Here is a 14581-nt window from a genome sequence, read left to right as displayed (position 1 = left end):
CGACGCTGCCCTCGCTTTACGGCAACTCGAAGTGGCGTGGGGGAGGGGACTAGATGAAGCCTTGGCGGGAGACCAAAAAGAAATCCCCTCCCGGGGGCGCGAACTCTTAAGGTAACTTTTAGCAGGGGAATTTTAAATTGAATAACAATGTGAATCTCTGTATAAAAATTTATGAAGCCCAGACTCGAACTGACGTAATGGATTTTTAGGTTAAAGTTCACTCCGTGAGAGCCGCTCAAATTATTCATAATTATTCTTATGAGAATAGAAGTAATATTCTAAAACTGTCCACTAAACATGAAACTTATTTCTCAAAGCTATATCTTAAATGGTGTATTTTGAGTCCAGGCTGTGGAGCCAGAGCATGAGCCTGGGCCAGGCTCCCTCCGTGCTCCCCGGGGCCTAACAATAAACCTATAAGTGATGCCTATTGATGAACACAGGAGTTCCCCCAGTATGGAGCCCCCAGGAACTGGCCGTATCCTCGCAGCCGACCCTCCCCACCTGAAATATTGACCCTGAGGTGGGAGATGGGGAGCCAAGAGAGCAAAATACTTAATATTCCAACTCGAAATCCATTATCCTCAAATGAGTTTAAACTCACTGATAAAAAATATCCTAAGATGAGCTGGATATTATAAAGATGTCCAAGCCAGAACTATGTAAATAAGCGTAGTTTATATTTCATTCCAACCTTTTAACATTTTAAAAATTGCCCTGCATAAAATGTTTTGACAAATCTAGGTTTTTTTTTTAAATACAAGGCTTTTATTCACTCTGCCTTTTATCGTATCATCACCAGATTGAGTTTTGAATATCAGACTGCCACAAATGTGGTTTTGTTAGCTCAGTTTCTAAGGCTCTCTGTTGCTTTTGCCCCCATTGTCTGACTATTTTGTATGCTGCATTAAAACCAAAGTGGTTGTAGTGGTGTAGTTTCAAATTATGAAGGTCTGGATTTATGCAGCAGCTGAGGCCATCTTTTCCTCCTGTTTTCTAACTAAAGAAAAAGATAATACTTGACAATTGAAAAGCTTTAAAAAAAATTTTTACCTGTTGGAGAAAACCTTTCTGAAAGCAACTTTTATCTTTATCTTGTGCTCTAAATGTTCTCCTTTATTAAAGCACTGAATCATCTTGTGGATGCTTGTAAAAACCGTCCTTGCCATTGTTAGTATTTAAATCTAAACCTAACATTATTAGCTGATGGCCAATGAATAAGTCCTTTCATGAGATTATTATTATTATTTTAGTTTTTGCAAGGCAGTGGGGTTAAATGGCTTGCCCAAGGCTACACAGCCAGGTAATTATTAAGTGTCTTGAGACCAGATTTGAACTCAGGTACTACTGACTCCAGGACGGGTGCTCTATCCACTGCACCACCCAGCTGCCCATGAGATTATTATTGATAATAGGTTTTAAATTTTTCATAACCTGAATTTGATGACTTTCCCTGTATGAGTTGAAGATAATGAGGAAATAAAAAGAACATTGCTTGATTAACCAGTTTATATTTACAACCTTGGTCAAGAAGAAAATGTTCATTACATTTGTTTCATTTAACTCAGATTTTATTGGGAAGACAGTCTCATATTTAAAAACACTAATGACATTCATGAAAGGAACTGTTCTATTTATCAAATGCTGTAAAGCCAAATTAGCTTGGAACCCAAAAAATTAGGTAACTAGAAAACAGAAGTGTTTTTGCAGTCTGAAAGTTTTGACAGAATATAAATTAGCTTTAAGAGGAAAACATTTAACCTTTTTAAAAGAACAGTTTTCAAAATTTTTATATTATAGCAAACAATGCTGAATATATATGCATTATTCATGAAATCCCAGTCTTCTTCTGAACTACACAGAGCTAGTTTTTGATTTGCTAAGGTAGGTGTTCAGAAAAAAATAATTTAGTTTCAACCTAATTTTTAGTTTCAACTCTTAACTTGGGTATTTCCTAGCTATGTTACCATGGACCAATCTCTTAACTTCTTTGAACATAAGTTTGATAATTCTCTTTGATTTGAAACTGAGAGGACCATCAGGGATCATTTAGTTCAATGCTCTCATCTAAAAATGAATAAACCAAGACCTGGAGAAATTGTATTTTTTCATAAGTAAAGGGCCATAGAGGGATTCAAACCTGAGTCTTCTTGATTCCAGATTCCATCTCTGTACTGCATTTCAACATCCTTAAAACGGTCCTTTTTAAATGTGGTTTTTAGAAAGATTTCTGGGCTTTAGGGTTAGTATAGAAAATACTTAATTAAAAAAATAAAAACATCCGAACTTCCTTTTTTAAAAACATTTCTATTTCTGCTGTCATGTAAATAATGCTATAAACTAGTTAACAAAATTTAAAATAATATTTTAGGGGCATACTAGAATTTCTTTTTTTATCAAAAACAATTCATTTATCAGTGTATTTCTATAGTGCCTATCACTAAGTAACAATGAGCATCAATAGTTTAAAAAAAATGGGGGTTGGCTAGGTGGTGCAGTGCTGATAGAGCACTGGCCCTGGAGTCAGGAGTACCTGAGTTCAAATCTGGCCTCAGACACCTAATAATTGCCTAGCTGTGTGGCCTTGGGCAAGCCACTTAACCCCATTGCCTTGCAAAAATCTAAAAAAAAAAATAGTTAAAAAAAATGGAGAGGATGCTATTTTCCTGACCTTTAAATGCTTACCCAATTCAAGGAGAATCTACAAAAATACAGATAATGTGCTGAGAACAATGAAAAAAATGTATAATCATTAATTTTCTTAATCAGCAAACCATATGGGCAGCTTCACAGGCATATCTTAGTGAAAATGTATTCTCTTGATTTTGAACATCTATTCCATTTTTTAATTATTTTCACTTTAGCCAACAATCAAGGCAAAAATCTGCCTTAATTTCCAAACCTATATTGAGCTGTAAAATGGTGATCTTTTTAAAAAACACAAATTCCCCAGCTTGAGTTCACAGAAAACATTATTTCTTTGGTGTAGTTCATTGATCTTTTGCTTTGATTTTATATAGCCATTATTTACTTTCTAACTTGTTAAGCTTGTTTCAGATTTTTTTTGTTTTGGAGTTTTATTTTGTTTTACCAAGACTGCTGAATTCTTATGAGAAGTCTGTTGGGTGAAAAGAAATTAATTGGTTCCTTGAAAAATCACTTGTGGGGGCAGCCAGGTGGCAAAGTAGATAGAACACTGGTCCTGGAGTCAGGAGGTCTTAAGTTCAAAATCAACCTCAGACATTTAATAATTACCTAGCTGTGTGACCTTGGTCAAGTCACTCTTAACCCCATTGTCTTAAAAAAAAAAAAGAAAAATCACTTTGTGGTATCAAGCCTATCGATCATATTTGAATTATGATCAAAAATATACTTTTTGGGAATCAGAAGTAATTTTTTAAAACAGCAGATAACAGTAAAATTAAAATCTGCTAAGATTAAGTACTGGGGGGCAGCTAGGTGGCACAGTGGATAAAGCACCGACCCTGGACTCAGGAGTACCTGGGTTCAAATCCGGTCTCAGACACTTAATAATTACCTAGCTCTGTGGCCCTGGGCAAGCCACTTAACTCCACTTGCCTTGCAAAAACCTAAAAAAAAAAAAAAAAAAAAAAAAAGATTAAGTACAGAGATTAAGTTACCATATTTTCCCAGGTATAGGACACTCCAGTGTATAAGACGCACCTTAATTTTGAGGCCTAATTTTTTTTTTTTAGGTTTTTGCCTATTTTGCCTATAAGTTTTTTAAAGTTTTTTAACTCAAGTTTTATTCATCATGAAATTCAAGGACTTTCTGCTCATAGCTTTCAGGCATCTTTTGGGCAAGTCTGCTGTGTGGACGCATATTTAATCCATTCCTTCCATGAACCTGAAGCATCAATGGTGTCCTCCTTGAAATCAGTTACTTCTTTTTCATCTGCCTCCTGCTGAACCACCTTTGTGGTCACAGGAATTCCACTTGCTCTTTGATCCATTTTTTCAGTTCCCTCTCTAACTCAGGACATTTGGCTGACTTGCCTCTCCTGGCCTTCTGCAGGGGCATTTTCATTAGGGTTTCTTCTTCCCAGAGCCAGTCTTGGATTGTTTTCTCAGTTGGAAGAGGACCAGATTTACATTCAGCTGTATGATTTCCATTCACTTTTGTGACCTGGATCACTTTAAACATGAATTTAGCACTGTATGAAAATATTTTCTGAGCCATTTCTGGGTAAAACTTGGCAAAACGTAACTTCATATACTAGTAACAAATGGGAAACAATGAGTGCAAAGACAACAAGCTGGAAAAAAGCTGGAAATGCAAGGAAAAATTCTACAACCACTGTATAAGACGCTTCCAGTTTTTAGACCCCAAATTTTTCTAAAAAGGGTGTGTTTTATATGTGGGAAGATACTGTAACTGCTAATGGGGGGATGCTTAAGAAAAACTAGCTGACTTAAAAATTAGAAGGACAAAGTACATTGCAATAAGATTTTTAAAAAAGACAAGTTTTTTTTAGCACCAATTCAGGAGACTTAATGATTGTTAGATTGATTTGGAGTTTGGCTTTCCACATGGAAGAACACAGTGATTTAATAAAGAATCTGAATGAAATGGTTCTTAGAAAAAGATAAAATTTGTATTTCATTCAGCAAATAAATTCAATAAGCATTTATTCAATTCAGCTAATAAATTGAATTCAACAAGCATTTATTCAACACCAATTATGAATCAGGCACTTCAGATGCAAATGCATTGAAACAGAATATTCCACCAGTTGTCCGTATTAGGCTATCTTGATGTGGAAATTTGCAGCAGTTCTGCATATGTTATCTATATTAAATATTTTTCATCTCTTGTTATTTGAAAGGCTGCCATGTAGAAAAGGGATTAAATTTACTGTGTTGCTCCAGATAATAGAACTAGGGCCATTGTTGGGTGGGGACTATTTCAAGGATTATGAATTGTGAAAAGGAAAAGTACGAGGCTTCAGAAGGCCTGGGGTTCAGCTGTGGTACCTCAGGCAAGTCACTTTAACTCTGAGCTGATTTCCACATCTTTAAACTGAAGATAATATATATATAGGATTTTTAGCTCCCAGGAATTGATAATAGTATTCATCTCATGCGATTGCTAAGAAAATCTCATGGGAATCAATGTAAAGTGTAATCTTAAAATATTCTGTCAATGAATTAGGAAGAACTTTATAACAATTAATTGACTTGAAATGTATAGAATCCTAGAGTTAGAAGAAACTCCAGACAACAACTTGTCCAACTTCTTTCTGAACAGATCCCTTCTTAAACATCCCCATTAGAGCATGTACTCTTTGAGGACAAGGACTGACTTCACCCTTGGTTTTTGACTCCCTAGCATTTCCTCAACTTTGGGCTTTGCTTTTTGACTTGAATGCTCTGGTAAGGAGGATCCCACTGCCTCCCTTTTGCAAATCCTTCTAATTGTTTAGAAAAATGTTTCTGATATCAACTAATCCTTCTTCATCTTGGTTTGTTTTTGATTTTGGTTTTTGGCAGGACAGTGGGGTTAAGGGATTTGCCCAGAATCACACAGCTAGGTAATAATAGGTAATAATTATTAAGTGTCTGTGGTCAGATTTGAACTGAGGTCCTCCTGACTGCAGGGAGTGCCCTCTATCCACTGCACCACCTAGCTGCCCCTGCCAAAGACTATTTCAAAAATATAATCTCTTAGGCACTTATTTGTGCAGCAGAGCTGCTGCTTTTTGTATGAGCTTAAAATGCGTTATAATTAGGTTGTTTTGCATATCTGTATGTGACTATATAAAACTTATGACTTACAGAATATATAAATTTATATAATAAATATAAAATTTATGAACATGTAAGAACCAATAGCAGTATCTTTGGTATGTTTGTATAGAAAGGCTGTGTAGGAAACACTGTTAAGTGATTTATTTTATATATATATAAAATTTATTTTATATATATATTTTAATTCATCCTGTTTTTAAATGTTTGTTTACAAATGTGTATATACATACACATACTCATATATATGTATATATACATGGATTATCTATACATGGATGACTATTTTAAGTTATATATTATATATAATATATATTTTAAAAGGAACAAGAGTCAAAAGTTTGGACTTTCTTAGTGAAGCTTTATTTATTAAATAAACAATACTGGTATTCTCATCTCCTGACAGCCATAAGCACATTTTCCAAGGATAAAAACACATATGCTTTGAAATATATCTCACTGTAAATATTGTTGTTAATTCTTGGTTGTAATACACTCCACTGCTCTGCACTAGTTTACTTGCAAAATTCTCCTTATAACACAACATAATACAAGAAGCATTTCTATGGAATGAGTCAAAAAGACACATCTTACTGAGTCCAAATCTGGCTTTAGACACTAGCTTTGTGATCCTGGGCAAGTTGCTATAGTCCTGTTTGTCTCAGTTTCCTCATCTGAACTGGAGAAGGAAATGGCAAACCATTCTGGTGTCTTTGCCAAGGATACCCCAAATGGGTTCACTAAGAGTCAGAAATGACAAAAAACAACTGAACAACATGCTACACAACTAGATCTGGAAATGATTAACAAACTTTGCAATAGGAAGCAGTTCCCCAAGTAACATCTAATCACCAGTTCTTAAACATTAATTCATTCATTTTTTCAACAATTATTTATTAAGTGCTTACAATGCAAAAGTTACACGAAAGTTTTACCTTAAACTCATCAGAATTTACAGTCAGAAAATTCATCATCATACAGTGCAATTCTGCCATTTATAAATAGAAAAATTAAATGACTTGCTTTGCAGTTAGCTAATGTCAAGTTCCTTACTCCAGCCCAGTACTCTTTAAATCCTTATTTAATATTATTTAAATCCTTAAATCAAAAGGCTACTTGCATCAAACTGTTAATTAGTCCTTTAAAAAAATTATAAATATTTAATTTTCTCTATTTTGTATTTTATTTATTTATTTATTGCAAGGAAGTGGGGTTAAATGACTTGCCCAAAGTCACATAGGTAAGTAATTATTAAGCATCTGGGGTCAGATTTGAACTCAGTTCTTCCTGACTCCAAGGCTGGTACGTCCCCTAGCTGCCCCCTCACTGTTTTGTACTTTATATTAGCTTCACTGATATAAGGAATTTTATGTTAAGAATATTCTTTAAAATCTTTTATTAAGGGGCAGCTAGGTGGCACAGTGGATAGAGCACTGGCCCTGGAGCTAAGAGAACCTGAGTTCAAATCCAGACTCAGACACTTAATAATTACCTACTTGTGTGGCCTTGGGCAAGTCACTTAACCCCATTTGCCTTGCAAAAACCTCAAAAAAATCTTTTATTAACCTTTAACTACAAAAGAAGTTTCTATAAAAACTTTAAGAATTTATTATTGAATTCCTTTATCTGAAGAGAACAGAAGTTATTTTAAATTCAGTACTATTCAGAACTGCCTGGCACATTGTATACATTGACAACATATTGATGTTGCCCTTATGTGGGAAGAGAGCAAAGAGTTCCTTTTGGGGTGAGTACCCCTCTGGCATCTAGTGCCAAGGATAAAATATAGGAACAGATCTGTTTCTTAACTCAATGCAAGCATTTCCAAGGAGTTAAAACAGTAGATAATCTAGTCTATTATACTATCTAAAACGATCAGTCCCCTTTTCCACCCCCAAAGCAGTAAAGGGATCTGTACTTACTTTTCACTGTTTCCCCCCCCCCCTTTTGAGACAAAGTAAAATATAAACCTTGTAGATTTTTTCTAATTGCATTGTTCACTTATTTGCTGAAGCATTTTAGATCATATTAAATACAAATAACTTTTTTGGTATCCAAGGCTTATTAAACACTTTCTTCATAACAACCCTATAAGAAAGAGTTAGAAAAGCAGCCTAAAAACTTAATTCCTATTTAAGCAAAGGATTTTTTTAGAGAGGGAATGTGACATACACCAGAGAGCTAGAGGGGACCTTCAGAGATCATCTCATCTAGCCCTTTCACTTTACAAAGGAGGAAACTGAAACCCAGTGTTGTTAAGTGATTTATCCAAAATGATATAAGTAATAAATGACAGAGTTAGGGTATGCTTTGGAATAAACATACTTGGAGTTGGGAGTCAACTGAGTGAATCCTGCTTCAAACTTGGGTGAGATTTGTGAATGTTAACCTAGTGCTTAATTGAGCCTTCATTTCCTTATCTTTTTTACAAAAAGGATAAGAATATCTCTAGCTTCTTTATAATTTCAATCTCACTCATAAAAATGTGGGGAGTGGTAAAAATAGGGAGAGTGGTAAAAATAACTAAGATTTACCTAGATCTGTAGAATTATATCGCAAATGGAATTATACATCTCTATAAATTATATTATTCTAAGTCTCAAAACCCTGTGTAAGGAGTGTGGGGTATTTGGCTCCCACAGAATGTAAGAGGGGATTTTTAGTTTAAATAATATATATGCATTGCAATGATTGGGGTCTGCCTGTGGTTGTGCCTATGGGCAGGTATGTGGAGTATAAAACAAGAGTTGACCCCAATCTGATCAGACCTGAGATTAGATCAGGCTGCCCCATCTGGTTCCAAGGTGACCTAGGTTCCTTCTCCTTTACAAATGCACCTGCTCCAGCCTCAGACACTTAATAATTACCTAGCTGTTTGACCTTGGGCAAGTCACTTAACCCTGAGGTTCATGCATATTACTGTTCACTCTCCTGTGCTCCTTAATGAGCGGAGTGGGGAAAATATAGGGCGAATGTGTCAATTAGATTGTGATTTACATAAAGAGCCTTTCAAAACATTATATATCAAGACCTTGTCTCACTAGGAGAGATAGTCCTCCTTTGCAAAGAAGTTAGTTAATAAAAGCTATCTTAATCACTCTGGACTAAATATTTATAATTATGAGTCATTGATAACACCTGTGAGTTTTAGGGAGAGCAGCACATGGTATTTCTAATTTGATGTTTAAGTGATAAAAAAGCTGGAGCTCAAAATACCTAGGTAGTGGTAGAATAAGATCTAAAATAGAGGTTATTTGTCCAAGTCCAAGTTCTTCCAAGCTCCCTACAAGTATGATTTGTTTTTTTCTCTCTTTATTCAGGAGATACATCAGTAAATATTGTCTTTTACCCTTTGCTTCAGCTCTTGGCATTTGTCTCTGTGCAGAATGGACCCTGTTGTTTTGAGTTACATGGACAGTTTATTATGGGAATCTGATGTCTCACTGCTGGATCCTCCCAGCTGGCTTAATGACCATATAATTGAATTTGCATTTGAGTACTTTGCTAGTGACCAGTTCCACTACTGCTAAGACCAAGTGTTTCATCAGCCCAGAAGTCACTTTGTTTCATCAACCCAGAGGAAATCGCTATGTTCCCTCAGTCTATTGATTTACCTCTCAAAAAATTAATTATATTCTTACCCATCAGTAATAACTCTAATCAAGCAGCTGGAGGAACTCATTGGAGTTTGTTGGTTTATTTTTAAGACAAAAACAGATTTTCCCATTTTGATTCTCATAGCAGAAGCAATTCTGTCCATGCAAGACAGGTAGCTGGGAAACTGGAGATCTTTGTGGGAAAAAGGGGACAAAGTAACATTTGTGGAAGAGAAAGCCCCTGCTCAACAAAACATCTGTGATTGTGGAATGTATATAATCTTTAATAGTAATTCATTTAAATATGGTAAATCTTAAAACTCCTACTTTGTGCAAAGTTCTACTTGGTACTGTCTTGGTTTGACTCAGTGCAGAGAAATACTTTTGCCTTCATTATGATAATGGCATCATTCTTGTTTCTCTTCTCCCTCTCCCATTTCTGGGAGAAGAGATTTGTTTTGGTTCATTTTGATTCTATTGCTGTATTTGTATCAAAAGTTTGTGCTATTTTTTAGAATGTTTAAAATACAGCAAGGAAAAAAATCAAAAAATGAATTTAAAAAAAGGAAGATGATATCCAAGGTATCCCACTGGGTCACAAGTTTTCTCTCTGTGTTAAATTCCAACAGAATGCCATTTATGTAAATAGTGTTACTTGGATGATAGTGACCTTGTGATCCTTTGGCAGGAACTATGACAACCCATAATTCTTGCAGGTGGGTAACTCTGTTTTTTTAATATGATACCACATCTAAGGGACAAGGGAAGTTAAGGTTTAGGGATTAAGATTATCTCTAAATTTTTTAATTTTTTATTTTTATTTGAGGCAATGGGGTTAAGTGACTTGGTCAAGGTCACAAAGCTAAGCAATTATATGTCTGATGATTTGAACTCAAATCTTCCTGACTCCAGGGCCAGTGCTCTATCTACTGAGCCAAGTATCTGCCCCACATCTAAGCACAGATAGATTTTCATCAAACCTGGTCTAATTGACTCATTTGGTGATATCAAGATATAACATTTGGATTTTGAGTACCTCTCCTAAAAGCCAGACACATTTTATTAAAAAGTCTATGTCAGTAGTTGCATAAGTTTGTTATAGAAGTTAATATGATTATTCCCATAGCTGCTTCAATTTTTCAGAAAATCAGAGGTAATCTCCAGAATCACAAGGGAGATGACATGAGTATAACAAAATCTGTGTTCTTTAGATGTAAAGTAGAATTTCAACTTTAGAAGTAATTGGAACATTTGTTTCCTGAGTGAAACAATGAAATGCCCTTTTCTAAAAAGAAAATTGGAAGCAGGAGGATGGACTAAATGAGCTTCCCCAGGAACTTTTGCAAACTTATGGTTTGTGACCGAGGAAATTTGGGTATTAAAACAGGTCAGACACAATCATTAATCTAAGTATTGCAATAACTATAATTGTTACTTTGCATTATTGCTGTTTTTCATGACACTACATTATTCCGTTTTCTACAAAGTCCATCCACTTTAGACCCAAAGAGAAAGGTTAGTTAATATTCAGCTAATTGTTTATTTAAACAAGAGACATTTCTTCTTATGACTTTTCACAGTGAGATGAAGTCAGCATATTACAGAGAAATTAAAATATAAGTACAGATAGATTTTCTTTTCACCATCCCAAAATAAAAATACCCAGCCATGTATATAGGTACATGGTCACTGAGTACTAATTTCATAATTCTCAATAAGCTAAGATTTATGCAGTTGCTGAGATTTTTTTTTTTATTATGTTAGCTCATATTATAACCACAGTGGTTTATTTACCTTTGGGGCACTCCTTTTTACTGTTAAAGTTATCTGATGTCCACTTCCTAGTTTCTCAAACGTTTTAGTTTTAGGGATTTCTTGTTCATAATTGTAGTTATATCCAATTCTTCATGACTCTATTTGGGGTTTTCTTGGCAGAGAATCTGGGATGGTATACCATTTCCTTCTCCAGCTCATTTTACAGATGGGGAAAATGAAACACACATTACTTACCCAGGGTCACACAGCTACTAAGTGAAGACAGATTTGAATTCACCAATCCCAGGTCACTATCCACTGCAGCACCTAATTGCTCTTATTTTTAGGGATATCACATTCCTAAAAAATCAGTTCTTCATATCTGAAAGCTAGGATAAACCATTAGGAACTCAGAAAGACTTCAAGAGGTGGAAGAAGCAAACTATTTTTGAACATTTTTTAATTTGTCATTTTTTAAATATTAGAGAATTGTCAATGAAAGAGAGTATGAATTTGTTAGAAACATGCTTGACACAGTTAAGTATCAGCAGTTTATTATAGCAAGAACTGAGAATAATCCTCGATTTTGGCCAGAAATGGACTCCACTATTCAAAGCACTGGGTACATAAGTGAGAAGACTTTGAGTAGGATGTGACCACAGGAATCGAGTTCAGAGACTGAGTGGGAGAACAGAAAAGGTTTTTTTTTTAAATTTATGATCATGAGAAGGGGACATAGCCCACAGTTGGGACATAGCCCACAGTTGCTGAAGCATCATCAGCTAGGGAGTGTTCAAAAATAGAAGCTCACAGGTCTCTTTTATTATTTTATTAATAATACTAATCCTACCTCTAAATTCTGTCTTATCCCAACTTTGGTTATTAAGGCAAACTCACAATCTTCTAATACTTCCCAACCAGAGCAAAGCAAATTCAGTCCTCATTATCCTAATTATTTATAACTGATCTCTTTCTTATTAGGAAGTTATAGTTTTGGGGGGCAGTTAGGTGGTGCAGTGGATAGAGCACAGTCCCTGGAGTCAGGAGGCCCTGAGTTCAAATCTGACCTCAGACACTTAATAATTACCTAGCTAGGTGATCTTGGGCAAATCACTTAACTCCATCGTCTTACAAAAACTTAAAAAAAAGGTACAGTTTTTGATCCCTTATTACCATAATTATTCACAGCTAATCTATACCTTATTAAAAGTGATGTTTTACAAAATCTCATTGTGCATTTCCTTTGATCAAATTTTGAGTCATCCAGTCAGAAAGAAAGCCAGTTAAATTCTTGAAATTAGCTCATTTTTGGGGGCGGCTAGGTGGCGCAGTGGATAGAGCACTGGCCCTGGAGTCAGGAGTACCTGGGTTCAAATGCAGCATCAGACACTTAATAATTACCTGGCTGTGTGGCCTTGGGCAAGCCACTTAACTCCATTTGCCTTGCAAAAACCTTAAAAAAAAAAGAAAGAAATTACCTCATTTTCCAAGAAACTCTAGGTAACCAGGAGATGGGACTGACCTTACAGAGAAAAAAATAAAGATAAGGTATACAAGAAGGGAATTCATGGGGCATGAGAAAGCTTAACTTAAGGTCATCTCATAATTGTGTATAAGAGTATTTTTGAGGAAACTTCATTAAAGGCTACTACTCTCTCATAGTTTTTATGGGATTAGTACAATTCCTTCAGCCCCTCCCTTTCAGGAATTAAATTGGTCTGTCTTCCAGGTTATAATCTTCCTGATACACCTTTCCTTAATATATTTCTTTCTCCTCTTCATGCATCCCATATTATGTAAATGAAGTTTAATTTTATGAGGGGTGTGCCAAGTAATATGTACAAACCTTATTAAGTAGATGCAATTCTTTCTTAGATTATTTCTAAGTTAGGACCAGCTCCCCCTTTATCCACTTCCACCCCCCCCCCCTTTTGCTGTCTGTTCATTCTATTCTAACTGCAAACTTCTTTATTTGACCTTGTCTGGTCCTGATTAAATGTTCCTCCAAACAATTATGAAAAGCTAACTCTTACATCATCCTGACCTTGTCTGGTTCATGAATAAATGATTCTCACCAAACTGTTGTGAGAACTCAGCCCATTCATTGCTAATACCATCTTGATCTTGTCTGTCTCATGATTAGATGTGTAGGAGTGTAAACTTTTTATTGCTTACAATTTCCATAGTTCTCTTTTTTAATAGGAATACAGTTTTCAATCCTAATTAGTGAATTTCTTCCTTACATCACAATCTTCATCACTTCCTATCAAAATCTTCATCTCTTGGTTGGGGATACTCTCTATCACTGCCTATATTCTTTAAGAGTCTGATGGGAGTAGAAATGGAGTTCGATAGTCTCACAATTCCTCCTTCTCAGCAATGGTCAGGCAACAAACATAAGACTACTACAAGGAGGGGCCATACTTACAGAGTCCTGGGGAAAGTTATAGATATCAAAAGGGCAGATCCTGTGACCAAACAACCCATACACATAGACGAAAGATGGAGAAGTCGAACTGGCCCAGTCTCCCTCTCTCCCCCTGGAGACATTCATTATCTTTCTGAATCCTCAGTCTGTTCCAGAAAGTCCTCTCCAGTTCAGGTGACTTATTGAGATCTCTTCTGGTAAAGGAACTTCTTAACAGCTTATCAGATCAAGACTCATTTTTATTATTAGATAATAAAATTCTAAAGCAGCTTCTTAAGTCATTTATTAGCTAATCTGTTTCCTTTGGCTTCAAATGACTTCCCTTTTTGATGTCCCTTCCCGTGCACCATTGTAATTTTATTTACTTTACCAAATCTCCATGAAACAATTCCCTCTCTCTACTATTAATGAGTCCTCTTTCATATCAAATTTTTCCAACATATTAGATTGTGCCATAAGGATATTTTGAATCATTGTTTATGATTCCTTCCTGTCCATCAAACAACATTAAGGTTTGATTCACAGAGCAAATACTCCCAAGTGTGATCTGACCAGTTTGGCATTTTGTCAGACTTCCTTCAATGTACTTTTTATTCCCATCAACTTTTACATAATAGTTATGTTTTTTTTTTCCTTCTATTACCCTTAGATCCTTGAAGACTCATCAATGACAAGGGAGTGTCCCTCATGAGAAGGATATCTCTGAAATTAAGATGCACTTTCATGTGATATTTAGTAATGTCCAGGGGCAGCTAGGTGGCACAGTGGATAGAGCACTGGCCTTGAAGTCAGGAGTACCTTAGTTAAAAGTCTGGTCTCAGACACTTAATAATTACCTAACTGTGTGGCCTTGGGCAAGCCACTTAACCCCATATGCCTTGCAAAAAAAAAAAATCTAAAACAAAATATAATGTCCAGAGAATTATGTTCTAAGTCCTCATTCTCAGTTCCTCCCTTCTACTCCTCCTTCAGGGGGCAAGATAGGAGCAGAGGCAAGCTGTGGAAGAAAAGCAGGTGGAGGGGAGGAGGGGTTTGG

General features: G+C 35.6%; 1 long non-coding RNA gene and 1 pseudogene across 6 annotated transcripts in view; both read left to right on the top strand.

The window, feature by feature from the left end:
* Window positions 1-14581, top strand: part of LOC141521004 (uncharacterized) — a 28329-nt gene continuing 13748 nt past the window's right edge. For 2 of the 6 annotated variants that reach the window (XR_012477823.1, XR_012477818.1), the window contains exon 1: window positions 7-111. This is a non-coding gene — a long non-coding RNA (uncharacterized LOC141521004). Of the gene's footprint in view, window positions 112-9991; window positions 10079-14581 lie in introns of all 6 variants that reach the window. The other 4 variants (XR_012477821.1, XR_012477820.1, XR_012477819.1 and 1 more) reach the window with 4 other exon arrangements.
* On the top strand, window positions 6057-9983 carry LOC141521003 (sentrin-specific protease 8-like; annotated as a pseudogene).

Source organism: Macrotis lagotis, chromosome 4 (assembly GCF_037893015.1).
Source record: "Macrotis lagotis isolate mMagLag1 chromosome 4, bilby.v1.9.chrom.fasta, whole genome shotgun sequence".
Classification (NCBI taxonomy): Eukaryota; Metazoa; Chordata; class Mammalia; order Peramelemorphia; family Peramelidae; genus Macrotis; species Macrotis lagotis.
Note: the sequence above shows the minus strand (reverse complement) of the source record. Positions and strands in the feature narration are given on the sequence as shown.